This window comes from Halichoerus grypus, chromosome 2 (genome assembly GCF_964656455.1).
Source record: "Halichoerus grypus chromosome 2, mHalGry1.hap1.1, whole genome shotgun sequence".
NCBI lineage: Eukaryota > Metazoa > Chordata > Mammalia > Carnivora > Phocidae > Halichoerus > Halichoerus grypus.
The window spans coordinates 206,653,712-206,681,510 of NC_135713.1; the positions used below are offsets into that span (position 1 = coordinate 206,653,712).

A 27,799-nucleotide genomic window follows, 5' to 3' on the forward strand; every position below is an offset into this window, starting at 1 on the left:
AGACCTGGGTGATCTGGAACAGTCCTGGGAGACTGGGGGTAATGCAGAGGATGGTATGCAGTGACTCAGGATACTGACAACACAGCACAGGTGACCCTCCGCCAGCAATCTGAGGGCCCTCGGTGCTTCCAGAAGGTGGGCCTGAAATATCAGCCTGTTTTATAATGAGAAACGAGGATTTTCCTGAAAGTTCTTCCACACACCCACACACACACCCCAAAGAAAGCAAGCGAATTTGCTCATTTCTCTCCTGGGCACAGGCGCCGTTGCTGCCATGGGGCCCAGGGACTGGTTTGAGGGGTCAGCTTGTCTAGATGGAGACAGGTGTCTCACAGCCGATGAGTGAGGCCCAGGCTCCCCTCACCTGGGGATCGATGCCACCAGGTGGGAAGGGCTCCAAGCTGGCAGGTGGTGTCAGAACCCATGTGGGCCATGTCCTGATGAGGTAGAAACAGGGTCTGTGAGCCCCAGCTCAGGGCTACCTTCCCTCCACGTGAGACATGTCTACAGGATGCATGGTGGGTCTGGGATGTGTTAAGAGAGGCCGCGGGTCACCTCTCTCCCCATCTACTCTAGTTCCCCAAAGCAAGGTGTCTTTGTCAGGTGATGAGCAGATGGGAAGGAGCCGGGCACAGGAAGGGAGGAGGGAGGAGGAGGGATGATGGAAAAACTCATATGGTCTTGTCTCCAAATTCTGGTCCAATTTATTCTTCTTTTAAGAAGGCTCCTGTGCTCGGTGCCTGGAAAAGGCAGGTGCGATGCTGGGGACACAGCCACGTGATGTCCGTGAAGCATGTCCCAGCTGGACACTGTGGCCAGCACTACCATCCCTGCTCCCTGCCCTGCCTGCCTGGGAAAGAAAGGCTTCAAAACCCGCAGCTTCTGTTCCTGCCCATTCCCCAACGGCGAGGGTGGGCAGCTAACCCTGGGCCCTGCCTCACTCTCACCCAAGGCTCCATGGCCAGCAATCATCAGGACCCAGTGGGACTTCATGTGGACCCATTCCATGCCAGGCTCTGTGAGCTGGTACATCTGTGCCCCGTGTTCTACTTTAACTGAGCTCATTATTGTCTTTCCTCAGAATTCACTGTTTCTCTCCACTAAGGTTTTGTGAGTGCTCCTGGGTGGAGACCTTGAACAAGGTCTCCTGAAGCTGTCCTCCCTCGCCTGGCCCCTCCCATGGTGCTCTCTGAGCCTCCAATTTCTCCTGCAGCCCAGGCTCCGACTTCTCCCCTCGGAGGAGCCATGGGCTCAGGGACCTAGAGAAATCCTTCTCCAACACAGGGACTGGGCATCATGTGGCCTCCCTCCCGAGCCCCGAAGCTTCCCCCACAGCACCCCTGACAGCCTGCTTCCCTTCCCACTGGAGACGCAGAACATCCCCTTGAATGGGCACCTGTAGGAGCCTGGAGACCCAAGGACCCTATCCACACCCCAAACCCGAGGGCCAGATCCTGCCCTTAGGAGCATCATGTAACCCTGGAATTCTTGACCCCCCCCCACAGCACTGTGGACATTTGGGCCAGGTCATTCTCTGCTGGTGGGGGGCTGTAGGAAGGGGCTCCAGACATGGCCAGTGTCCCCTGGAGGGCACAGTCCGCCCCCAGGTGAGACCCAGGGCTCTGACCGGGAAGCCTCACGGATGGCAACCACAACCCAGGTGGTCAGTGCTCACTCACGGAATGGCCAAGTGTCGGGGACACAGTGGAAGGTGATCCATCCTGCCTGGGAGGTTTGGGGAGGGCCTAGGAAGCCCTCATGGAGGCATGGCAGTTGCAATTGGCCTGGAAGGAGGGGCTGGATGTTCCCCCGCTGGAGGCGGGGGGACAGGAACCACCAGAGAGGCAACAATGTGGGCAGGACAGCCAGAACACAGGAAGGGGGCAGGACAGGTTCGAGGGGGCCAGACCTTGAACATCAGAGTCAGATGTCACAGGTCACACATCAGTCCTGACCGTCACTCCAGAAAGCTCCTCCGGCATATTTCCACATCCCCTACACCTTCTGCCTGGCTTCCCTCTTTCCCCTTTTCATAGCTTTCCTGCCTTTTGGCTTTGCTGAGTCCTGGGAGCTGCCACAGGCCTCAGTTAAGCAAGGAAACACAACCATGATCATTTGTCCTTACCATCCCAATAAGATTAAAAGAGAATAAAGTTTTCAAAACAAACTTTGCAATAATAATAACAAGCAATGAAAATAAACAATGACTTCCAGAGAGAAAGAGAGGATGGATGGATGGATGGGTGGATGGATGGATGGATGGATGGGTGGGTGGATGCATGGATGGACGGATGGATGGATGGATGGACGGGTGGATGGGCGGACGGACGGATGGACAGACGGACGGGGGGACGGACGGACGGTTGGATGGATGGGTGTATGGATGGATGGACAGGTGGATGGGTGGACAGACAGATGGACAGACAGGTGGACAGACGGACAGATGGACGGATGGGTGGGTGGACGGACGGGTGTGTGGATGGACGGGTGGGTGGGTGGGTGGAAGGATGGATGGATGGATGGGTGGGTGGGTGGATGGATGGGTGGGTGGATGGACAGATACATACACACATACATAGATGGATGAAAAATACATAGATGGATGGATGGGTGAACAGACAGACGGATGGATAAGTACCCTGTAAACACTGTTCAGTGAGGAATGCTGCACCCATCCTCTTGGACAGGGTCTGCCATGGAGGAAGGGCATTCAGACACAGATCTGCTATCACAGCCCCATCTGACGATCCCTCCATCACACCTACAGGGCCATATGTGACCCATGATTCAACTGTTGTCAGAGTTAAGGGAGAGCATTTCGAGAGAGAGAATGAAAGCACTGTCTAGAACGTTGTATCGAAGACATCCTATGGAAAGCCTTTCATGGAAACCTACTGTGCGCAGAGCTATGGGAGAAACAAAGCAGCAGCAGAAGCCAGTGTCCTTAAGAAACTTGAGAGGAAGAAGGACTGGTGGAGGGGTGAGACAGGGACCCAAGAGAACCTCCACAGGTGGATAGCATAGAACCCTGTGCAGACTGGGAGGGACAGCACCAGAGGACAGAAAACAGAGAGGGTGGGACCTGGGCCATGCCAACTTGGCATCCATCCCAGAGAGTCATTGCCCCAAACCCGGGACGATCAGCATGCCTGCTGGGACCCTGCCGAGAGGAACCACAGTGGCTGGGCTGTTTTGGGGAGAGGAGTGTCATCCTTAAAAAAAATTCATTTTAGGGGTGCCTGGGTGGCTCAGTCATTAAGCATCTGCCTTTGGCTCAGGTCATGATCCCAGGGACCTGGGATCAAGCCCCGCATCAGGCTCCCTGCTCAGAGGGAAGCCTGCTTCTCCCTCTCCCGCTCCCCCTGCTTGTGTTCCCTCTCTTGCTGTGTCTCTCTCTGTCAAATAAATAAATAAAATCTTTAAAAAATAATTTTAAAAATTTCATTTTATCTTTAAATCATTTATGACTCACAAGAAATTACAAAAACAGTACAGAAAAATCCCTTCTGTTATGGGCTGAATGTGTGTCCTCAGAACTTGGATATTAAAGCCCTAACCCCCACCTCAGAATGTGACTGTATCTGGAAATGGAGCCTTTAAAGAAGTCGTTACATTAAAATGACATCATGGGCTGGTCCCTAATCCACCCATGGCTGGTATTCTCATGGAAGAGGAGATGCGGACACAGACATGCCCAGAGGGACGACCCCATGAGGACACAGGGAGAAGGCGGCCCTCGGCAAGCCCAGGACAGGGGCCTCGGAAGGGACCACTCCCACCGCCACCTTGAATTTGGAAGTCCAGCCTCCAGAACTTCGAGACAGTACATGTGTTTACCACCCAGTCTGTGTTCCCAGTTAGGGCAGCCTGAGCACACACACCTGACATTACTGTGGCACATTCCCAAAGCCGCAGCCCGCTCTGGGCATGCCAGCCCTCGACATAGCTTACTCGGGCTTCCCCGCTTTTGAGCGCGGACCTGTGCACCCTCTCTTGTCAGGCCTTCCCAAAGCACCTGTGGTGAAGGGTCGTTTTATTTCCAACCCACTGGAAATATAGGCTGTACATAAGGAACACATACACTATACAAAAGGGATTATTGGAAAAAACGGACTAAAAAAGACAACATACAAAGTCCAATGACTCTTTAAATAGATCCACGAGACATAAAATCACTCTTACAAACGACTCTCGGTGCTCACTCCAGGGGCAGCAGTTCACGGGCAGGCTCTGTCCATACCCCTCACTTTGACTAGCTCTGATCTGGATCGTTCGAAACATGGGACCTGAACGAGGGCTGTCCCCAGAGAGCCATTGTGGGTTCCAACTCTGGATGGCCCCATGCTAATCCTTCATCTGTGGCTCAGTTTCCTCGTGGAACTCAGCTCATAGGGTTGTCATGAGGATTCCCAGGGATGACCCAAGTCAGCCCCGCAATGGGAACCTTGTATAGACAGCCCGCGTGTACATGTCACCCCAGGACGTCAGCCTGACCCATCTCCACGCCTTCGATACCGCATTAGAGTCCCCAGGCCCTCAGATGCCTCCCACATGAAGGTGTTCTAGGAGCATGCTATTTGATCTTGGTTGAATTGGGTTCTTGGGTTTATCTTCTGATAGCTTCCAGGTTCTTCCGTAATGCTGACATCCTAATTAACCCCCACTGGTAGCGGCGGGTGGCCACACCCTGCGAGCTTCCTGTAGCTCCAGCCATTACTCAGCAACACTCCACTCGGTGACACAAGGTCACTCAAAAACACCATCTGTCCAAGCTCTACCTCCTCTCCCACCCCAAAGAAGCAGAGAAAAATGATTCTGGCCTGCCTCCGTGTTTTCCCTCTGACACACGCGCACACATGGAACTAAAGCTGGGCTTGTCCCGACCTCTACTTCCAAATTAATTTTTCTTCCTCAGACATTTGCTGACACTCCTTTTCTGTTCTTTGCCCCACAGAACACAGATGTCTTTGAAAGCGCCAGGCCTGGGAATACCTAATGTGTCCTTGTAAATCGGATAAAAAAAGAATTTTCTCCCAATCCATAAAAATCCTTGCTTGCCGTTTGCCCTTTAAGTGAAGTTCACTGCCAGCCCGCATGTCGATGCAGAGGAACGAAGGGAGGACCCCAGGGAACCGCATGGGTGCCCGCCGGGCAGTGGGATCAGAAAGAACAGTGTCACCCTCTGGGTGAGGCTGGCCCACAGACCCTCACGGCCCCTGGATCGTAAGCCAGTTTGAACGCAGAATCCATGAATGGGTGCCGATCCACCTGGAACCCACCTGTGTCTCCAGCTGGGACATCTTTAAGTCACAAGTTCCAGGCACGACTCTGTGTGACAGGGACCCTTCAGGTCCCGCGTGTGTACCTGCGTCAACCAACATCCCGAAGCATGAAGATCGCCCCTCCCTCCCCTCCATGCACCTGTGGATGGCGACAGCCATTTTCCAGGTCGTCCCTAAGACATGGCCCTTCTTCTGATGCTCAGCCTCACACAGGAAGGCGGATCGGGAACAAAGTTTTCCCAGAAGGCCACCTCGCCCACATTTGACTTTTGCATCCATCAGCATCCGTGCAGCGTGTCCCCAGGCTCTGTTTCCTGCCTGCGTTCCTCCTTGTGCCGGTGCCATTTGTTTCTCGTTCTAGTTTCCTCGCGCCCCCCCCCCCCACCCAGTTTCGGATTCTCACTTCTGCCATCGTCGGCTTGACTTTATTCCTCCTGGACCCTGCTGGCCTCCTTCGTCTTCAGAGCTGGCTCATTCCTAAACCGTAGCCCAACACCAGGTCCCACGGCCTCCCCAGGTCTCCTCCTCCCCCGCTCCGACTTCTCCTTCCAAGCCCCCCTTCCTTCCTCCAGGGACGCCCTCCCCCGCGGAACGAAAGTATGTGCTCCACACTTGCCCCACCAACTGTTCGTTTTCAGGCCTGGATTTGGAGTCTGGCTTTTTAATTCTTGGTTCACTCTCAAGACCCATCTCAACAGTGGGACGGTGGGAAGGGCGGGGGGAGGAGAGCAAATCCAGGACACGAGAAAGGATCTCAGCTGAGACCACCAGGTACCACTGCTCTCTGTTAGTGGAGGTCCTGTGACCTCGGGGAAGGGTTTGACCAAGAAGTCCTGTCTTCCAGCTCAGAGTCATTCTGGCCTTCACTTCCTGATGGGCCTACAGGCACATTCTCGCCATCGTCTTAAGAGTGACTGGCAAGCGTCCTAGTGTCCTTGTGAAATCCATGGGGGCGGGGCCCATCGGGGGACGTGTAGAGGTCACAGTCTTGGAAGTCTTGGAAGACACAGTGGGTAGAATGATGTCCCCTAAAGGCATCTGTTGAAGGCCTGACCCCCAGAACCTGTGAATGTGATCTTATTTGGACTTGGGGGTCTTCGCAGATGTCATCAAGGATTAAGATGGGATCCTACTGGAGTACGGTGGGCCTAATCCAATGGCTGGCGTCCTGACAGGATGAGGGAAATTGGGAACACACACACACACACACACACACACACACACACGGGAAGGCACAGGGACAGAGACACAGAGCGGAGTGGCCATGTGGTGACAGAGGCTGGGTTTCCCGGCCAACGACTGCCAGCAACCCCCAGGATCTGCGAAAGCAGGCGCGGCCCCCTGACACCTTCATTTCTGACATCCCGCCTCCAGAACTGGGAGAATCGGTTCCGCTGTTGCTCCTGTGTGGACGCGGCCCCAGGACGCTCCCACGGAGCACCTGAATTCCGAGCGCTGAGGCCGGGGGACCAGGCCCGCGCCCGCAGGATGGCAGCCGACTCCCACACTCTCATCTCAGCCGGTTTCCGTGTGGGGAGCAGCCAGCAGAGCCTGCCTTCCAGCACCAGCACCCGCTGCAGCTGGAAACGCTTCTCACCTTTAATTGTTCTAAATGCTTCAACACACTGAGTGACTAATGGGCTCTAATTGGACAGTTCTGCGGAGGGGCTGCTGTGACCGTGCCCTCCAGGCCCGCCCAGCCCCCAGGGCTGCTCACTGACACAGCTCCAGAGTCACCAGGAGAAAACAGGGACCTGTTCTATTTTTTACAAATGTCTCACCAGTGCTGACAGCAGTTTTATTCTTCGACCAACAAATATGGGGCAAAGAAAAGGATAGCGGGGAAGCCAGAAGCAGATGGGGATCATGCATTCCCATTGCCTCCAAGGTTGGCGACACCTGCCTGGGACAGGGAGAGGGGCTCCTGGAGGGAAAGCCACACTGCTCAACTCCGTGGGTGCTAAGGATTTGCTGGGGAGGTTCCAGGCCTTCCTCACACCCCTGGAGGAAGGGCAGGGGACGGAGGGAGGCGGTACTTGTCAGTCATGAGGTCCTCCTCCTCTCCCTTCCTCAAGGGCACATCCCCAGAACCTGTTCCAGCAGCAAGTGCTCAGAAGCAAGGATTAAAGCCGATCTCAACACCCTCCCCGAATCCTCCTTTCCAAAAAACATTTAGCAAGAAAAGAGGAACCACGGATGTTCCTAGAAGGATCCATGCTTCCAAAGACGGGCTCAAGCTAGAGTCTTCAAATGGAACTATCAGGTCCAGGAAGAAGTGAGATGGCCCTAGGAGAAGGCAGACGCACCGGCCGCACCCTTCAGGTGGCATCCCCTGCCCCACCAGCGGCAACCGGGACTCCCTCACGCGTGGCAGGGATGTATTAACTGCAAGCGTCAGAAAAACATCCCATTGGCGTCTGGTGCAACTAGATAAAGCCGTGCTCTCCCTCTCCCCACCACGGGGGAGACGTTTACCTCGATGCTCTAGAAAGCTCTGTGTACATTAATATTGCTGACGCGGGCAGGCTTTGCTTCAGCTTGGCCCCCTGAGGATGCCATGTGATGGATTCCAGTTTAACAGCTTTTAAAAACAAGCAGACAAGAGACGGGGCGTGATGGATGGTGCAGGAAGCGCACTCATTCGGGGATGATTTATGGGAAATCACACATGGCAGCTCAGGGGTCCGTCCCCAAGGCGGGGGGGGGGGGCTGGGGTTCTCGTGTTGAAGGGGGCAACGCCCGACGTACATCGGCTACAGAGTTATGACACGCTCACCCTCTGCCCCAACACCAGAGCCGGGCAGCCCCTGCTTTCGGGCACATGCATGCCCCGTACAGGGCCATGTTTCAAACGCACTTGAGCAAGTGCCTCTGGCCCGGCCCGAAGCCCGTCTCCGTGAGCAGGAAGAGTGAACTGTGGTTGGACCTTCTCCTCCCCTGCAGGCTTCAGGAGCACCCTGGGAGGGGCTGGAGGTCAGGGCAGAAGACCTTTTAATCGCTCAGCTCCAGAGGTGGCCCCCCCACCCCACAAACATCTGGAGAAGGAACAGCCGGCGGTACCCTCTGCTTCGTCGGAGTGACCCTGACGCACAGCACAGCGGTTCAGCAGTTTGGGAGGATTCAGACGGTCAGGTGAGAATGGCAAGGGGGACGGAGGGTCAGGGGAGGGCCGGGGATGGAAGAGTCAAGACACCCGCCATGAGTTTTTCCAGGCTGCTAGCAAGCGGGTTCCCTCCCCAGCGCCCCGAAGCACTGATCTGCCCCAGGCCTCCACCACCGCACATAAGAGACAAATCTCATTTTGTAGCAGATTAATTTCCATCCATGTTTTTAATAGGGACTCAGAATTTACAGTAAAATCCAAACTGAATCCATATTTAAAGGATAAGCCTTAAAATGGGATCTAATTTATGGGACCGTTTCCAAGGTAGAGGAGGTGAGCCCCCCAGGCCCCCAGCAAGGACGATTCTGTGTGGTGGGGAGCTACACTGAATGGTCCCCCGTGTCCAAGGGGATGGAACAGCAGGGGCTCTGGCAGCTTCTCGCCTGCCCTGCCCTTGCCCGTGACTGACCCCAAAGCGCTCTGAGGAGGCAGCTCCCCAGTGGCTCGCTACCACCATGGAAGGTGTGCAGGAGCACCTCACAGCCCCGCCCCCCCAGCTTCCCCCAGACCCCCATCCCCAGCCGGCTCTCCTGCCCACCACCTCCGCAGAGGCCAAGGCGCGCTCCGTGGTGGGGGGTGGGGTGATGAAATCCGGGGGAGGGGCCTCCGCAGTGTGGGAGGGATGGCAGGTCGGCTCCTCTCCCTGACTTTCCTTCCAGACATCAGAACCCGATGCACTGGGGCGCCCGGGGGTGGGCTTGGCTCCTTCTGGAGCCCCTGCGTGGGCCCCCTCGAGGAGAGCGGGGACCCCGGGTGGGCCGCGCTGCCAGGTGGAGGGTGTCTGCAGGGCTCAGGAGCCGGCACTCCCCCAACCACTGCTCCCAGATCCACCGCCTGCCTGAAGTGGAGGCAAAATACAGCCCGGCTTCCTCTGCAGGCTTCAAACTGCTGGGCATGGCTGGGACACCAGAGTCTTCCCCTGGTGCCTTCTCTCCCCGACTCGGCCCCCTGGGAGGAAGGAGACGCAAATGGCCACTGCCCATTTCATCAGTTCAGAGCCTGCCTTCAGATCAATGAGAGGCTGGAAAGAAGGGAGCAGCTCCAAGTCGACAGTAGCTTGTGAAGGCCCCCCTGAGCCCCGAATTCCCCAGAACTGCCATCAGGGATCGGCCGGTCTGGTGCTTTTGGCTTTGACAACCCCAAGAATTGACCTTTTTCCCTGAGGCTGGACCCTGCAATCTCCTTCAGGGAAAAGTGTCTTCCAAGGGGTCACCTGCCCATAGGATGTTGGCGCTCCGGTGCCCTTCCTCGGGGGCGGCACCGCGTGCACGGGCTTAGAACCAGGATCCTGAGATTTAGGGGACGGTGCATGACCCCAGGGGGGCTTGGCCCACACTGAGGTCAGCCCCAGGCCATGTGCCCACTGCAGGTGGTTTTATGGTAACACCGTGGGGACCCCAGAGCTGAAGGAGTCAGAAGGTCCCATGGGATCGAGACTTTCCAAACCAGCACATGACCGGGCTCCTCTGTCCCAGTACAGCCGGGGGGTGTGATCTTCCTCTGCGGGCTCTCTAAGGGGTCCCCAAAGGTTTAGCGATGGGGTGACAGAGTCATTTCAGTGTAGAAGGGTGGTTGTTTAGAATTCTCATCTCAAACATGTCCCCGGGCCCACCATTCTCATCCTGGGTCCACAGTACAGCGGGCCCATCATTCTCATCCTGGGTCCACGGCACAGCCACCCTCCCTGGGACAAGCAGCAGCCTCCTCGAGGCGCTCTGCTTCTGCTCTGACTTCCCTCCCCGTCCATCCCCACACAGAAGGTAATGTCATCCGCATACAACTCAAATCTGCTGATTCCACCCTTTGCTCAGAGCCCTTCCATGGCTCCTACCGTCTTTAAGACAAAATCCCGAATCCTTATTCCTGGCCCAGAAGCTTCTGACTTACACCCTGCACCTTCTCCCCTGCTCCCCCACTCGAGCCTGCCAGACCAGCCCTTTTTGCTACTTCTCCAACATGCCTCGGGGCCTTTGCACTCGCCAGACCCTCTGCCAGAACCACTCTCTCCCCAGGCCTCGTCGGCTGGTTCCCACCCTTGCTCCCATCAGCCTCTGCCCAGAGCAGCAGCCTCCGCGGCCTGCCCGGGACTGTCCTGGGGGAGCCTCAGCACTACCTGACTTTACTCTACATGTGGGTTCATCCCACTGGAATGTAAACAGCAAGGGCTTGGCTTTGTCTCCCCATCTCCGGCCTGCACCACTGGGTCAGCACGTCAGGGTGCTCGAGGACAGCTGAGTGACAGCACGCAGACCAGTCAGTGCACATCAACCCACTGAAGGAGAGGCCCCAAACACCCTGAGGCAGAAATAAGCAGCGCATGCCCAGAGATGCCCCAATACCCGGTACAGAATCTGATTCTGTGCACTCTTAAAGGATACTAGAGAGGCCAGCCTGTGCGCTCAGCTCCTTGCCCAGAATTCTCCTTGGCATCGTGTGCGTTAGCACACAGGCAGAAGGCAGGGCGAGGGGTTCGAGTCGTTCCTGCCCTGCCTTGGATGAGCCCGCCCCTCCAGTTTTGGGCAGTGTCTCGGCAGGGAACGGGGCTGCACTGAGCTTCCTGGTGATGTGATCCAGACCCTGTCTGGTTTTGTCCCTGGCCTCTGGAATTCCCGAGGGATGGGAGTGTCATCTGTTATTCCCACACCTGACTTCCCACTAACTGGGTGCCTCGGGGCTCGGGGTCCTTCGAGAGAGGCACCGATTGGAGAGCTGAACTTTCCCTCTCCCTCAGGGGACAGAGAGGGGCAGGAGACAGGGTCCAGTCTTGTGGCCGATGACATAATAGGACTCCAGGAAAACTCTGGACACCCAAAGCTCAGGGAGCTTGGTGATGGGTGAACACGTGGATATGCTGGAAGGGTGACCTGTTCTAACCCTACAGAGGGAGGGCAGACCTCATCCTACGTGTGTCCTTTATTATAAAAACGTAGCCATCAGTATGGCTCTTAAGTTCTGAGAGTCATTCTAGCAAATTATCAAAACTGAAGGTCATGGGAATTTGTAGCTGGTACGTCAGAAGTGCAAGTGGCCCCCAAGACTTGTGGCTGGCGTCTGAAGTGGGGTGGCCTGATGGGGGACAGGCCCCGAGCCTGCAAGGGTCTGCCACTAACCCGCTAACCTTGGGTGGTTTCTGCCACAGCTGAAGTGGAATGGAGCCATCAGGTGGTCCCCTCTGGAGCCCGGTGGAGGCATGAGTGCTGCTCGAGGGGCTGCAGGGAGATCTGGGCAGGGGAAGGTCAGACCGGGCCTCGGCCTCTGCAGCTTCTCGCACGGACACCAGACAGGGGACACCACACCCCGTCCACCTTCCTTCCTAGGATAATAACCCTGCAGCCAGGCTGATGGATTTCAGGTCACAGACGGCAGGTACTCCTTACAAATTCAAGCCAGCACATTCCCGGGGATCTGCCGATACTCCCCATCCTACCCCCAAGCCCCCCAAAACACGGCGATCCTCACACCAGAGCAAGCAGAACGTCCCCACCCTGCCATTCCCTTGCGCCAATAAAATGTTCTTCCGTCGCAAACCCAGACTCCCAGGACTGTTCTGGCCGGCGGCAGCCTTACCTGGTAGTGGTGGGTGAGGTCTGCTTCGCTGTAGCAGGGAAGTCTCCCACGGGGGTTCTTTCTGGAACTTTCTTGGGTGGAAGTTTGCTGGGAAAATAGTGAGAATCAACAGGAAAAGCTTCAGGTTCTCAGAGACAGATTCTCAACCTGAAGGAAAAGAAAAGAAAAAAATGTAAATGCCTTTGAAGCAAACATCCTCTTTTCAATATTAAAAAAACACAGGTGTGAGTACCCAAGAGAAGAGGGGGTGTGGCCACCAGGGATCACACCCCAGGGGACAGAGAGGAACTTGTGGGGGAAACAAAGCATTAGGACCCTATCCCCAAACGGCAGGTGGGCCGCCCCCTGCTGTGTGGTCAGCCCTCCCACCGTGATGCACCCCCCAACTGTTCTTTGACCCCCTCCCCATGCTGGCCCCACCCAGTCTGGTCGCGCCCCCTCCCCCCCCCACTTCCTGCCTCACCCAGTGCAGAGTCCAGGACCCCCCACTGCTACCATTGCCAAAACTCCCTGGTCCCGCTCTTTTTAAAAGATTCTTTGGGTGATGTCACTCTCCTGACATATCCCTCCAACACTGTCCTGTGTCACTGGGAGAAAACACCCAGAGTTGCTACAGTGGCCAGCACGCCAGGTGAAACCAGGTTTGGGGACCCCGACGCTTACACGATTTGGGGGGCTGTCTAGGATGATGAAGGCAAAAATAAGCTGCAGGGTCTTGCTCAGTGTGTGGGTTCATAGCGTCCTGGTAAATCTTCCTCTGCCCCTGGGACCCTAGGCAGTGCCCCCCCCCGCAGCCCCCGGGCCTCCAGGCTGCCCCCCCACACACCATGCCTTTGTACCTGCGTTGCTCGGGACTCTCTTCCCTACATCACTGCATGTCTCGCCCCTCCCTCCCTCGGGACTCTGACATCTGGCCTTTCCAGTGACTAACCCCGAGCAGAACACCCTATCAAACACGGCGGCCGCCCCCCTCGGCAGTCCCTCCGCCTCTCCCCGTGAACCTCCCCCAGGACCGATGGCATCTGCTACCACACAGATGCATCGCCCCTGGAATGCAAGTGCCCTGAGGGCAAGCACTTGGGTCTCTTTTCCTCCATACTGATACCCAGAGCCTACCCCGTGCCTGGCACACAGACGAAGCTCACTCGGTGTTTGTCAGGTGAAGGACTGAAGGCATGAACGACCCCCTTTTATTCTCCCCTATGCACACATTAGGCTTCTATAGAAGAGTGTCCTTTATTGCACCCCAGAGTCAGGGTTCCCAGGAAACACAAGGGGGCTGGTTAGTTGCTATTTGGAGGTAGGGGGTACCCGGGCCTCAGAAGTCCTTTCTTTGCTTCATTCACCCCCACCCCATATGCGTGCCATCAGGCAGACGGGACACAGACCCCGTTCAGGACCTCCTCTCTGGTCAGCCCCCAGAGACTGGCTCTGGGGCAGGGTCCTGAGCCAGGTTGGCCGGGGACTGGTTCCCCCAGCCCGCCTCCATGGACTGGCTCCTGCTAGCACGTCCCCAGAAATCCCACAACGGAGCTTTAAAAAAAGGAAAGAAAAGACTACCAGTTTGTTTCTTTTCCTAAAATCCAGTTCCTTAAAGGAGAACCACCCACATCCCACATGGCAGGGCCAACCCCACAGAGCACCGCCAACCGCGGAGAAACGCCCAGACCCCGCCCGCCTTTCCAGTGACCATCCAACGCCATCCATGCACACTGCAGGAGCTGGGCATCGGAGAGAACGGAAAACGGCCCTAAGCTCCGGGAGGCCACTTGTCAATGCGAAAAGCAAGTCTGTGACCTGTTCTCCTGGGCTGGTGCTAAGTTAGGCAGTGGGAGAGGTGGCCAGGGGAAGGCCCAGCAGGAGGAAGGGGAGCCCCGGTAGAGGCGGCTCCAGGTGGTGACCAAGCTGGTGGGCAGACAGGGCAGGTAGGCAGGCTCCTCTTGGAACCAAGCGCCTGACCCTCAGCAGCCAGCACAGAAGGCAAGGGCTGGAACTCCTTCTGCGCCAGACCCACAGGAACAGCAGCAGGGTGGACAGGCAGACAGCGCCACGGGGACCTAAACCCAAGAAGGACAGATGACAAGGCACAGGGAGCAAAGATAGTGAGGGGAGAGGGGCTGTACAAGAATCCAGGGAGCCCCCAAACTCCTCTCTCCCCAGCACATGGATGGTTATGTACAATTCCTGAAATCCGGGTCACCTTCTCCAGCGTGATGCCTTCACGTCCCCCCCACCGGCCCCCCGCCACTTGTGTGCTGAGCTGTGTGCCCGGTGCCCCGACTCTGCACACCCCCCTCGGGAGCCGCGCAGGCCTGGAAAGGAGAGCTTATTTCACTTTGCTGGGTGCTGCACAGCCGGCGGGGCTCACTTAGATGGGGGAGCATGGGCCGTGGGGTCACTGGGACTGGGCCAGCAGCCCTGAGCTCCCCCCACCCCCGCCGGGGCAAGCAGCCCTGCCCCGGCCAGGCCTCGGGGACCCAGGGCGAGAGCCGGCCTCACCAACGGTGGTTGTCCTTTGTGTCCTTAAATGAGAGTTCATTTCACAGCCTGTCCCTGATTGAAACTGCGCGGTCTCCCCTACTCTGCAGGACGAAAGACCGTCCACCACCCACGGTGCAGAACCGGGGGCCTCTGCCCTGGGGTTTTCAGGGACACAGGACTCACCAGCTGCCAGCAGGAGGGACTGGTCCCACCTCCATCTTCACAAAACAGACAAGGTAAGAGACAAAAGGCCAAGCAAGTAAGAAGCCATGAAGTCTCTCCAGGCCCCAAGGCTGGCTCCAGGAAAAGGGAAAAGAAAAGGGGCACCCGTATGGCTCAGTCAGTTAAGCGTCTGCCTTCAGCTCAGGTCAGGATCGCAGGGTCCTGGGATAGAGTCCCGCAGCATCGGGCTCCTTCCTCAGAGGGGAGTCTGCTTCGCCCTCTCCCTCTGCCGCTCCCCCTGCTTGTGCTCTCTTTCTCTCTCTGACAAATAAATAAATAAAATCTTTTTAAAAAGAAGGAAAAAAAGGACAGCAGAAGGCCCACGGTGCTCACAGCACAAGGCGGCCAGGCCTGCCTAGCTGAGGCCCAGGGTCAAGGCCACAGCCTACTGTCCCAAATCCAACAGGGGAGGGAGCTGCATCGTCCCCCTCCTGGGAACCACGCTCACTGTGTCCCACCCCGCACCAAGCACAGTGGCAGGTGCCTGTGGTTCCGGCCTCTGCCAGCGCATAGCCCGGGGCCAGAGGTAAGCAGGGAGCCTCCAACTGCTGACCGTCAATGTCCATATCCTTGTGCCTCCTGCTGTAGGGGGTGGGCCTCCCCCCACACTGCAGAACCCCAGGGCCAGTGGGCACATGGGTTCACTGGTGGCCAGGACTCTCCCCCACCCCCTCGACCTGCTTCTTCAGGATCCAACCCCCTCACTTTAGATGGGGGAGCCCTCAAAATAATTTGGGGGTGGACAGAGGCTGAAGTTTCCCAGGAAGGCTGACATAGGTAGTGGGGGCCCCAGAAGGACGTGATCCCGGGGAAAGAACTGGCGCTGGAAAGTACTAGGTGTGGTCCTACCAAGGGCAAGGACAGGGAGCAGGCTGGGAGGGTTCACTCTCAGGGAAGGTTTCTCCAGCGCATTCCCACCCGTCCCCCTATCTCAGCTGCCAATTAAAGTCTCCGGGGCCCATGGTGGCTACAGAGCCAGCCCAGCTCCCATCTCTGCTCCCAAGGGGGCAGACAGCTGGGGCTGCCTTTGGTGCCCTGGCCCCAAAAGGCCTCCTGTTGGGATTCTTGCCATTAGGGAGAGAAGATAGAAAAATAAACACTGGGACTTCTAAAAAGTGTCTTCTGCAAAAAATAAACCAACACACAAATAGGCACCAGCCCCAGCAGAGGCTCCTGCTAGAACAGACCTGCATGGATGGGAGATCCTCTGGCCACCCTCAGACTCCAGCCCTGAGAGAGACTGGGCAGTCGGCCCCTCTGTTTCTCTCTGAGGACCCCTGTCCTCAGCCCTCTACAAGGCCGGGAGGGGGAGAGAAGGGTAGAGGAGACCAAGGGAGGGGGAGAACCCGGCCAAATCACCATCATCATCATCATCATCATCAAAATAGGACGAAGCTTAGTCCGAGGGCAGCCCCCAGTTGGTCTTTCTCAGCACTGTGCTCAGCAGGTACTCCGTCAGCATCCGTTAAATGAACAAGGAAAGGAAGGAGAAGGCACGTCTAGGTGAGCCGCGCACAGGTGAGGAACGTGTCCTCGCCAACCTGAAAACCAGCAAGCGGACGTCACTGCCATTCATTTGGGGCTGTGGGTGGTAGGGTCTCTGGTGCCCAGAGGTGGGGGTGAGGTCACATTCCACATGTGAACAGTGGAGCCCCCCAGAGACCCACACTCACAGCTTCCCAGGCAGAGAGGGGCCCCAGCACAAGACATCCATTCAGGCTGGTTTTCCACATCTTCAAAGAGAAAGGCAGCCCTGGACTTGGGGACACAAGGGCAGGCTGGGGACGGCAATAGTCCTTTCTAACTGGGGTCATCTGAGGAAGTGGCTTTATGTAGGATTCGAGCTGAGGCAACAACAGAGAAGCAGAGACACCCCACTGGCGCCCCTCACGCTGTGCCCCCTCCCTGGGCCTGCGGCAGGCACACGGGCCCTGTCTGGGCAGGTGCGGCCCTGCAAGCTCAGGACTTGAACTCGGAGCACCCCTCATCTGTCTACATTCCCGTTCGATGTCCCAGAGGGACTCAGGAAGTGGCCTCTGCAAACCCCAGGGGGCTCAGCTCGCCCATCTCAGAATGGGGCCTTTCTCCCCGAGCCACACCTTCGCTGGTTCATTTCACTGCCAGGAGGAACCTCTTCCTCCACCAGCTCTGCCTGGCAGGAAGTCAAGGAAATCCAGAGCAACAGAAAGCAAGCCGGGGGCTCCCAGAGGTGGGGCGGGGGCGGGGAATGGGGTGCGGCTGTCAGGAGGTGAGTGAGCCGGGGACTGCACTGAACAACGCTGTGTTGTGAATGGGAAAGTTGCCAAGGGAGTAGATCTCAAAACTCGTCGTCCCGGGAAAACGCGTGTGAGCATGTGAGGGGACGGATGTCACCCCACCTCACTGTGGTGGCCTCTTCACAGCATGTACCTACCACGAGTCATTATGTCACACACCTTAAACTCAGGCAAAGCTACCTGTCACTTGTACTGTGGTAAAACCTGGCCAATTCAACGTAATGGCAAGGGTTGGGATTCGTTTTTTAAAAACCACCGACACATCCAAACCAAGCGGAGCTGCTTGTCCTACCGACCACACGGTCCGGTGGGACACGGAGCCCTCGCCCGCAGGGACTCGGCACTCGCATCGCTTCCTGTCTTCATTTCCCTCTGAAGCGCTCCCCTCCCCGCTGCTCGTGCCCCTTCTCCCGGCTTCTGTCCCCCCCGACCTCTGGCACCGTTCGGGGTGATGGCGCTGGCCTGTCCAATTCCTCCCCTCCCTGATGCCTCTCGGTCTCTGCTTCCCCCCAACACAAGCCAATGACCAAACCCAGGGCGTGACATAAGACATGCTAAGAAGGCAAAACTGGCCACCTCTTGAGCCGGGGGAAGAATAACACGGGGCGTTTCGTCACGAGAGTAAAGATGATAGGGAATACATAATATTCTGAACACATGAGTCTCCTCCTTCCATTTTTAAGCCAGAAAACAGCTTCGTTCCTGACTCCCCTCATGCCTTATGAATCCCATCTCTGACAAAAAAAATAATAATAATAATTTGGGTTTTATTATCCTGGCATCTACTGGGAGTCGGTGACAATTCTACTGTAGCTGAGCTGCGGCTTCTTCTTCCTTTAACACCAGTGAGTTTTAATAATACAGTGTACCTTTAGGTATTGTTGGAATGTTACATTATTCAACGCACCCAACGGGAATGAGAAGGCCCTTATGCAATTTATGTGTCCTCTGCGCTGTGTTTAACGCTTGGGAAATGGAGGGGTGTAATTTGGGAAGCAATTTTCCCCAAGGTCGGGGAAAGCAGTTTCTGGCGGAAAGGCTGGGGGCTGTGTGACCCCAGTGACAGCCAGGCTTGAAGTGGGGGCCCCAGGGATTCCAGGCCCCGAAGCAGAAGCGCTCCCCAAATGTGAGAGAACTCCAGCCCAGCTGTGGCTGCACTGCACACAACCTGTTGGTGAGAAGGAGTTGCCCAGGGCGCGACTCAAAGCATTCCCAGGCTCCCCTGTGCATCTTCCATGCTTCCCTCACCGAGTCAGCCTGGGTTCCTGAGCCTAGGAATCAATGAGCCGGACCGAGAGCCCTGCTTCAGGCCCTTGGGGAACTTTAGGGCAGCTGGTTCCCGCGGGCTGGGCTTTCCCAAAAGCATCATTCCAGCACTGAGCATCCATCCAGTCCCTCCTACACTAGAGACTGGGGACACAGATGAGAACACCACACGGGCCTGTCCCCAAGGGGCTTGCACTACAGAGGGAAGGATGATGAGCAAACCAGAAATCCAGCAGAGGAGGGATAAGGCCTCACATGAGACGTCAAGTGCCACAGGGCAGACCTCAGTTGTGCTGGGTGCATCTAGAACAGTGCGTGGCACAGGACGGGCTCAGTAGACACATGTGAGTGGCTGAATGCACAGACGAAGTATCAGTGTGGGGGGCCCACAGCAGACAGAGACGCACCTCGCTCATCCTGAGAGGCTGCTCTCGCTTCCCGGAGGAGGGGGCCCACCGTGGAGGGAGTCCTAACGACCCAGCAGTGGAGCGGGTGGGCCGGCAGGTATGGAACCATGCTAGGGGGGCAGAGAGGCGACTTCGAGGTCTGGGACTGGACACGTAAGTCCGGCACCAGATCCGGGAGCACCTTGAACACCGCGCCAAGGACTTTCAACAGCCACCTGAAGAATTCTCAGCAGGAAACTATGCAGATTTGTGTCTTAGGAAGTTGGCTCTGGTGCCTGTGAGGCCAGGACAGAGGGGGTAAAAACTAAGGCAGGAATCTCAATCTGGAGGCAGCCGCTGGCTGTCACATGAGAAACTGAGACTCCCACCAGGCAGATGGAGACTGGATGGGATGACGGGCAGGACTCAGGGGGCTTGCACCGGGTGGATGACGGGGTTTGTTACAGGGTTACGTGCACTCCCGATGGTATTCTTGACACCTTGGTATACGTTAACCACTACAGAATAAGGCTTCCCAAGGCTTGTGGGGTTGGGTTCAGACTTAGACGTGTTGTGTCTGAAGAGCCCCTGGGACATCTGGGGGAGGGGGTACTTGGCAGGTGGTTGGCTGCCAGGATCTAGGGCTTGGGAGACAGTCTTGTCTGCTTTGGGGATTGTGGTGCCCACCTCCAGGACGGCCGCCAGGATCCTCACCCCCTGTCCCCTGGTGCAGTCCCCTCCTACCTTGTGCCAGGGCTGGGCATGTCAGTTCTGAGATCGGGTCATAAACGATGTCGCCCACTCTCATGCTGGTGGGAGCTGGCCGCCACATCATGGAGACACACTCAAGCGGCCATAGGCAGAGATCCACATAGGAGGAACTGGGGCACCCTCTGACAGCCGGCATGCTGACTGCAACCCCGTGAAGGCCCCTGAGCTAAACACCTCAGCTGCTTGGACTCCTGGACTCCCGAGCCCCAGAAAGCGTGGGCTAAGAAATGACTGTTGTTTGAAGCTGCTAAGGTTTGGTGTAACCATGAGACCAACAGATACCTAATACAGGGATTACAACAAGGAGAGATGTAAATGGTGGCTTTAGCCAAGGGCATGGAGAGGAACACCCGGGGAGAAGATGGTGTGGGCGTGAGGGACGGGTGATGAGGGGCACACCCAGGATCCCTGGGAGGCGGCAGGTGTGGGAGAGAAGTCTGTGCAAGGAATAGGGAGACCTGCAGAGAAGGAAGCCATGGCTGCGAGACACCACACAAACCCCAATCTCTATTATGTCCAGCAGGAGGGCGTCAGGCGCTTCAGATCCCTACGGGACCCAGTGGTCCCCTGCCCCCCAATGGGGACCATCTCGCTTTCTGCTTCCTGTGAGACCCCGTCCCATCTCATCTCTTGGGTCCCTGTTCTCCTTTGTGGTGCTTGTCGCAAATCGTAATTATATTTTAATTTGTTTCTTTACTCATCCATGGTCTTTGAGGGCTGGGGAATATCTGTTTTGTTCGCCACTGTAAACCCAGTGCCCAACATAGACGAGCTTCTCAAACATTGTTGGATGGATGAATAAATGAATGGAAAGAGCAAAACCCTGAGTCTCACCTGCCGGCCCAGGTGACCTGGTGGACAAACTATCCCTTTCCACGTCCCCCTCCGTGCCCCACACCTCTCTGGGGGGCAGGGCCCCGTAGCTGTGAAGGAAAGCACAGCGGGATAGGGGAGAGGTGAGGAAAGAGAGAAGACCCTGAGGGTGACCCAGACAGGCTCTTCCCACCCTTCTCAAGGGTGGGGAGTGCATCCCACGAGGCCTTCTGTAGTTCAGAGTCCAGTGGGGAAGCGGGCAGACAAATGGGGCTAACGGGTGAGGCCTGAAGGCTGACCGTCCCCTCACCTTGTGCCCCTACCTGAGAGGCCATGGGCTCACCCATGAGGGAGACCACTCCCCCACACAGGTGGTGACAAGCCCCCTTTTGCTCCTCACCTGTGATGTACCCAGGCCTGGGCAGGAGCATGGGTGTGCATTGACATGATTCTAACAGATAATTACAGTACACTCTGTTGTCTGCTGCAGAGGGCTGCCCAGAGTGCTGTGGGCACAGGAAGGCTGGGAGTGGGCTGGGGTGTGACCAGCCTTCAGAAGGAAGGTGCCGTAGAGCGGCAGGCTGCAGGAGGGGGCTCAGCCCCAGTGCCTGGCCAGCTGAGGGCAGGTGGCAGGAGAGAAGGTGGCCCAGGCCTGAAGGCCCCGCAAGGCCAACTGAAGAGTCAGCCCCATCCTGTCTGCAGGGGAGAGTGGGTGGCCAATGGATGCTCACAAAGACAGTCCTAGGGCAGGGTCTGGAACCCACCAGGGATCACGGAGCTGGAGGTCAGCGATCTTCACCAGGGGGACAGGAGAATGCAGGGAGGGAGCCCGGGGCTGGCTCTGTGAGCCCCATCTCTCACCCTGGCTGTCTGTCCACAGAGCTTGGGGGCAGCACCGTCCCCGCAGGTAATCCCCACGCTTGCTTCCCTGGGCCTTAGCACACCCACCAGCCCAGGAAAGGGTCTAAGCCCCTCCTCCCCACACCCCATCCCCCTTCTTCCGCCCTCTGTGGTACCTTGCAGGCCAGGGACCCCAGTTCACAGACACCCTCCTGGGCAGGGCCAGGAAGAGGAAGTCACCCAGGGTCTAGGTGGGGGTCGAGGACAGGCACTTTCTGGGTGGCTTTCTCCACTGGCACAGGGAGGCTTTGTGAAGCTACCCAGACAATGGGGGGCGGGGGGTAGCAAAGGGGGGGTGGGGCACGGAGAGGGGAGGGGCTGGGCTCCCGCACAGCCTGGACTGGGCAGATAGCGCAGCGGCCGCCATCAGGAGCGTGTTCCCACTTATCTCCCAGCCTCCAGGTGTCTGTGCAGGAAACACGGCGTTTGGTAATAGGATTCTGATGCTGAACAGCCAAGTTTTCTCCAAGACTGGCTTTACGTCACAAATGCAGGGAACCGCGACCTTAATAGGATTCTAACTTTTAGGTAGTGGACAGAAATGGGGAGGGCGGGACAGAGACTCCAGGATGCCCTCCGCAAGAACACGGGGCCTGGGGGTCCGTGGGGCTGGTGCGGGGGTGGGGGGTGCTGGGGCTTCAGACTGGGGCTTGTCGCCTCTGAGTCCGCACAGCCGGGGGGCCTGGCGGAGACTCATTCCTGGGCTCTGTGTTGCAGGAACACACCCCTTTCAGACCTGGGGTCTCAGAACCGGCCCCCAGGCCTCCATCTGGCTGCACACTCAGGTCTAGGGGGTTGCCCACAGCCCAACTGTGTTTCTGGGCAGGGTTTTATTTTTTTCAAGTTTGTCTGTTTGTTTGTTTAAGAGAGAGCGCGCAGGGAGGAGGAGCAGACGCAGAGGGAGCGAGAGTCCTAAGCAGACTATGCCCAGCAGTGAGCCCAACACGGGGCTCGATCCCACGACCCTGAGATCATGACCCGAGTTGAAACCAAGAGTCTGATGCTTCACTGACTGAGCCGCCCAGGGCCGGTTTTTTAAAGGCCCCCTTCGGAGGGCCACCCCTCCCTCCCTGGGCGCGGAGCGCACGGCTCCAGCCCGAGCGCAGAATAAGCTGCATCAGGAACTTGCTTCGACAGCACCTTCTGCCAGTTGCTGTAACAGCATCTGCTCGGTACAGTCATTTTCAGAGAAGTTCCGAGGGCCCCGCTCCGGGAGAACTCTAGCCAGCAGGGGAAGTCTGCCCTGCTGCTGGTGCGGGCACCGGTCCTCGGCTGTCCCCACCTGTCCTGAGCACAGGAGGCAAACAACAAGAGTGCAACAGAAACAGAACACAGAGGGATTTCTTGGCAGGACATGGCATTAAACCCCTGCCCAGGACAAGGTGTCGCATTTCCCTTTCCTTGGCAACCCGGAGCCCAGGGATGCCCACCTCCAAGCTTCCCACACGTGATCTTGGGTGTTCAACAGCACCATCACGTGAACAAACGCTCGAGGCCGAGCTGCCCTGCTCGGGGCTGGGCACTCTCGAGGACGGTGCCTGCGACCTAGGACAGGACATCCTCCTGGGTGACCTGACTGTGTCCTGCGTGGAGGCAGGGGAGTGAGCTGATGACCTTGCCAGCCCTTTCTCCTTGGACCCCTCTCCTGGCTGGCTGTCCCTCGGCTGTCCCCTCCCCACCAGTCTGTTGGCTCAACAGAGCTGGGTTCTCACGGGCCTGCGCTGGTCGAGGCCACCATGAGGGTCCCGGTAAGGCTGGCGCTTCAGCCTCCGTCCACCTGCCGGCGCCACACCATCTGGCTCAGGGACTTCAGCACCCCTGCCAGATCAAGGAACCTTCCGGAGATGGGGGAATGCTCCGTATCTCAATTCAGGTGATGGTTATTCAGGGCATACAGTCGTCAAAACTCCTTCGACTGTACCAAGACCCAGACATTTCACAATATGTAAATTACTCCCCATTTTTCAATTAAAAAAAGAAATCACCTCCTGGACTGACAATACATCTTGAGTCAAAGCCACTCCCTCAGTCCCTAAGGCTCTGATGGGCTGCAGAGCCTTTCAGTGGCCCGAGTCAGCGACAGAAGCCCGATCAATACGTCTGGGAAGAAGCAATAATCAGGGTCATGATAACTGCATGTGTCCCACGCGCAGGCTGAGACACCTGCCCCAGGGGCTCCCCCCAGCGGTGGGAGGAAGGCAACAGCCATCAGCACGCCACCCAAAGCCTCAGTCTGGACCTTCGCTTGTCAGCTCTCTTGCAATGAGGAGAGAAAGGGAGGAAACATGATGATACAGGAGCGTGTCCTCATCCAGGACCCCCGTGCTGGCCGCCGTGCTTTCGTGGAGCAGGGACTAGAGTCTACAGCTGGCCTCGGCCAGGTAGGGTCAGGTGGGAAGGAACACGCTGCACACAGGGTTTTGAACAGCACAGGTAGGGCACGCCCACAGCTGTTCCCCATCCGCTCTGGGGCACCGTGGCTACCACATCAGCCACCAAACACACACCCGGAGTCTGCCCGAGGCTGCCCCGGGTCGAGAGAGGCTGCTCCAGAACTGCAGAGGCCTGCCCTCCCCTCCGGCAGCGAGCAGGCCCTGGTCTCGGACGGGCTCCCTGGGCGCAGCAGATGGTGAAGCCAGTGTGCAGGAGGGCTCAGAAGACCCACGGGGGGACAACTGTTGGTGCTGAGGAACAGACGAGAGCAGAGGGAGAGAACGGGATGGGGAAGCAAGGGTTATCACCACCTGCTTTCTCTCTCCTAATCTGCTTCCTCGGCAAGAGGCTCTTCTGCCCGCCTCCTGCCCTGTCTTCTGAGAGTGGAACACAGACCAAGGCTGGCAAAGAGGAGGCATTTCTATGCAAGCCAAGGCCGACTCGTACCCTGCTGTGGCCTCCAGTCTGCCCTCCCTGAGTGACCCTGGCCACGAAATCTGCCTTCCTGGGACCTGATTTTCCTTCTGAGGTCCTTTGGCACTCTTACTACCCAGCAGATGAGTTTTGGCTCAGGCAGCACTCCATGATGAAAGGGAGACCTCCCCAGGAGCAACATGGCAGAGTGAAACTAGGAGTACGCATCAGCCACGGTCACTGGAGACACTGACTTTATTCATCTACCCACCCACCTATCCATTTGCCATCTATCCGTTTGTCTGTTCCTCCAACTGTCCATTGATCCATCCATCCATTCACTCGTCCACCCGCCCATCCACCCATCTACCCACCCACCCGCCCATAACCCATTCAACCATTCAGCCATCCACCCATCAATACCTACTCATCCATCCATCCATCCACCACCCATCCATCCATCCATCCACCCACCCACACCTCATTCAACCATTCAACCATCCACCCATCCACCTACCCACTCATCCATCCATCCATCCATCCATCCATCCACCCATCCATCATCCACAAAGTAAACCCAGTGAGGGGAGGAGAAGGCCCAGAACAGGAGCAGGGACTGAAGGACAGCACTACAAAGACTGAGAGGTGGGGGGTCTTTGAGTCTGGGCTTGGAAGTCAGATAAACCTGGATGGAAATCCTGGCTTCCCTGTCTCTATCTCTGAGCAAGTTACTTAACCTTTCCCAACCTCAGTTTGCCCACCTATGAAGTGAGTAACAACTTTTTTTATCAGGTTACTATAAAAAACACATAAGATCACATACACAGAACGCTTAGTTGAGTGACTGGTCCAGGGTCAGCACTAAATATATGAAGACTGCCAACATCTCCATCATCATCATCAGATTCAGACAGTCCTCCTCACCAACCGTGGTGTGTACAGTAATGAGACTCAAGTCCCTTTGCCACATACATCACTGCTGGTTTTCCTACTAAAGAGGCAAAGTCTCTTTTTCACCCTGTATCAATGTGGGCTCAGTCATGTGACTTACCTACTCATTCTCTTATGCCTCTGCCATTGCCATGGTTGGACTCCTGGTCCCAGGACGGGGTGAAAGGCACATGGAGCAGCAAGGCTGCCCCATTCAACCCAGCCTGGAGCACAGCCACTGAGTCCATCTGCTGACCCCCAACTGACCCGCAGGCTTGTGAAAAATAAAAAGAAATGATTGGTGTTTTAAGCAATTGATTTTGGAGTGGTTTGTTATGCAGCAATAGCTGACTGATACACCGTTTCCCCTTCAGTTTCCCCATCCCCCTTCCCCTATCTCTGTACCAAGAGGCATCATGTGACTTCTAGCTATGTTTCCCCTACGAGTCAGGAAAGGGGAGACTTCTGCAGGCAGACCACGGGAAGCCTCAATTCCCTGCCCACAGCCCCTGCTTCCTCACTGGAAACAGGAAGTGACATCATAGCTCACAGCGCAGGACGAGGATGACCGTCATTCCCATCAAGGAAGTGCAGCAAGGCTGTCCGGGGCCCAGCAGTGCAGACGCCAGGGCTAGGGATCTGCCTCTCTGTCGGTCCCTGTCTATCCATCTACTTTTTAAATCAAGGTAACGCAGTTTTCAGGATCTCCAGGGCACGGGCTCTCAGATGGTGGGAAGGATGAGGCTTTGTCATGGAAAATGTTGCTAAGTGGAGATCAGGACTGGCAGAGGGTGCCACGGCTCTCTGCTGCCCATGCATTAAGGACTCCACGTGCACACCTGCGGTAAATCACTTCCCCTTCGGGCCTACTGCTGAGGGGCTCAAAGGTGGATTTGCCACAGTTATGACAACAAAAACTAAAACTGGGTCAAACCTGAAAGGTATTATCTTCCTCCGAGCTGCTAAATGCACAAGAGTAATGAGGTTGGTTAAGCAATATCCGCTGGCCCACAGACAGATTAACCAGTTACATGGGCAGGCTCGGGCCACTGCCACACCTCCCCCCAGCTGGTGGAAGGTCCTGGACTCTTTCGAGTGCTGACTCTAGAAGCCTCTGGCCGCAGAGACTAGGCATCTGAAGGGTTCGGGCGGTTCTTCCTGCCTGCGGAACCCTCACAGCTGCCAAAGAACAGAGATGTCCAACAGCTCCCGGAAACCAGAGCCCCCGGGGAAAGGCTACTCTTGTTCCTGAGTCCCCTGCCATGCCGTGGGCTTCTGGTCATCGTGGACAGCCACGAGTCTGGACTGGTAGGAGCTGAGGGGCTGCAGATCCCCCACAGCTCAGCCCCTCCCTCGGTGGCTTCCCAGCATTTAACTGTGGCAGACACAATGCCTATACCTTGAATTTGCATAACATGCCCTTCTCCTTATACATTATTGATTAGTATTCCGTGTGCACGCACACACCCCGCCTGGAACCCATCCTTCAAAGCCTCTCTGTCAACAGGCTTCAAATTGGTCCCATGATCTCAGGTTATACAGTATTTATAAACTGACCTGTCGTCCCTTGCAGTCGTGCTTAGAAACCACTCTGCCTCATCTCAAGGGAGGGGGTGAGGGAAACAGGGGGAGATACTTAAAATGAGAATATGTTCTCCCACAACTGATTTTATTTTCTACTGACCGGTCATTATCAAAACAGTGGTCGGGTCGTGTTGGCAAAGCTGTGGATGGTGCTGGTGTCACCCGGCCAGGGTGAATTGGGCAGAGCCCGGGGAAGGTCGGAGAACCAGTCAGGGCCCCATTCCCAGGCCATGTGACCTCTAGCTGTGTCCCAGTGAGCTTGGATGATGAACCTCAGTGCCCTCCATCAGCAAAGTGGGGCTAATAAGCCTGTCCAGAGGACGTGGGAGAAGAGCACGAGATTAGCCACATGAAGGGGCTCTGAAAACATCAAACTATATTCTGATGCCTGCTACAACGCTGGATGGATCTTGAGGACGTGACACTCAGTGAAATCAGCAGACACAAAGGACAGATACTGTAGGATTCCACATACACGAGGCACCTAGAGGACTCAACTATTCACAGACAGAAAGGTGGACGGTGGGTGCCTTGGGGCAGGGTGGGTGATGGGAAGCTGGTGTTTCAGGGGCATGGAGCTTAGCTCGGGGAAGACGAAGAAGTTTGGAGGTAGATGGTGATGATGGCATAACCATGTGAAACACTGGGTTCCACTGAACCATGCACTTAAACACAGTTAAGGAAGTAAATTTTAGGTTATGTGGATCTTACCACAATAATGTTCGACTATTATAAAAATGCAAGGTGCTGTTATAATGATTTACCTGTGACCCCAATAAGAAAGTCATATTTTATGCACATTTTATCTCACGCTTCCACTCCCCATGTCAGCACCTGTTTGGGCACTGGGGCGGGGGGGGGGGGTCTCTGCTACCCGAAGAGCTCAAATCTTGCCTCTGAACTGGAAAAAAATATGATTCTGTTCCTGCCTCCACCACGACTGGCTCGTGCCTGAAAAGCATGGACTTCTGCTCCGATGCACGGAACACAGGCTGAGAAGAGAGGCCAGTCTCCCCGACTCCCTGTCCACTTGGGTCCAGGCAGGCCTTACGAGGGAGGGGACACTGCCGCCACCACCCTGGCCAACCTCTCCTGGCATCAGACAGATTCCTTTGAAAGTCCCTCCCAAGAAAGAGCAAACAGACCAGTTCCCCTTCGCCTGCAAGCTGGCACCGGCCGGTGGGAACGCCTGCCAAGCTCTGAGCTGTGTGGTCCAGTGGAAATAGCATACGAACCTCCCGTATAATTTTACATTTCTTAATCGCCGTATTTTTTAAAAAATGTAAAATGAACAAGCAGAAGTGATTTTTA

General features: G+C 56.5%; 1 protein-coding gene across 3 annotated transcripts in view; it reads right to left on the reverse strand.

The window, feature by feature from the left end:
- RBFOX3 (RNA binding fox-1 homolog 3) overlaps positions 1-27,799 on the reverse strand; it is a 409,848-nt gene that overhangs the window by 298,569 nt on the left and 83,480 nt on the right. For all 3 annotated transcript variants that reach the window (XM_078066222.1, XM_078066220.1, XM_078066221.1), the window contains exon 2: positions 12,013-12,159. The gene's annotated coding sequence lies outside the window, so the exon portion shown is untranslated. The remainder of the gene's footprint in view (positions 1-12,012; positions 12,160-27,799) is intronic.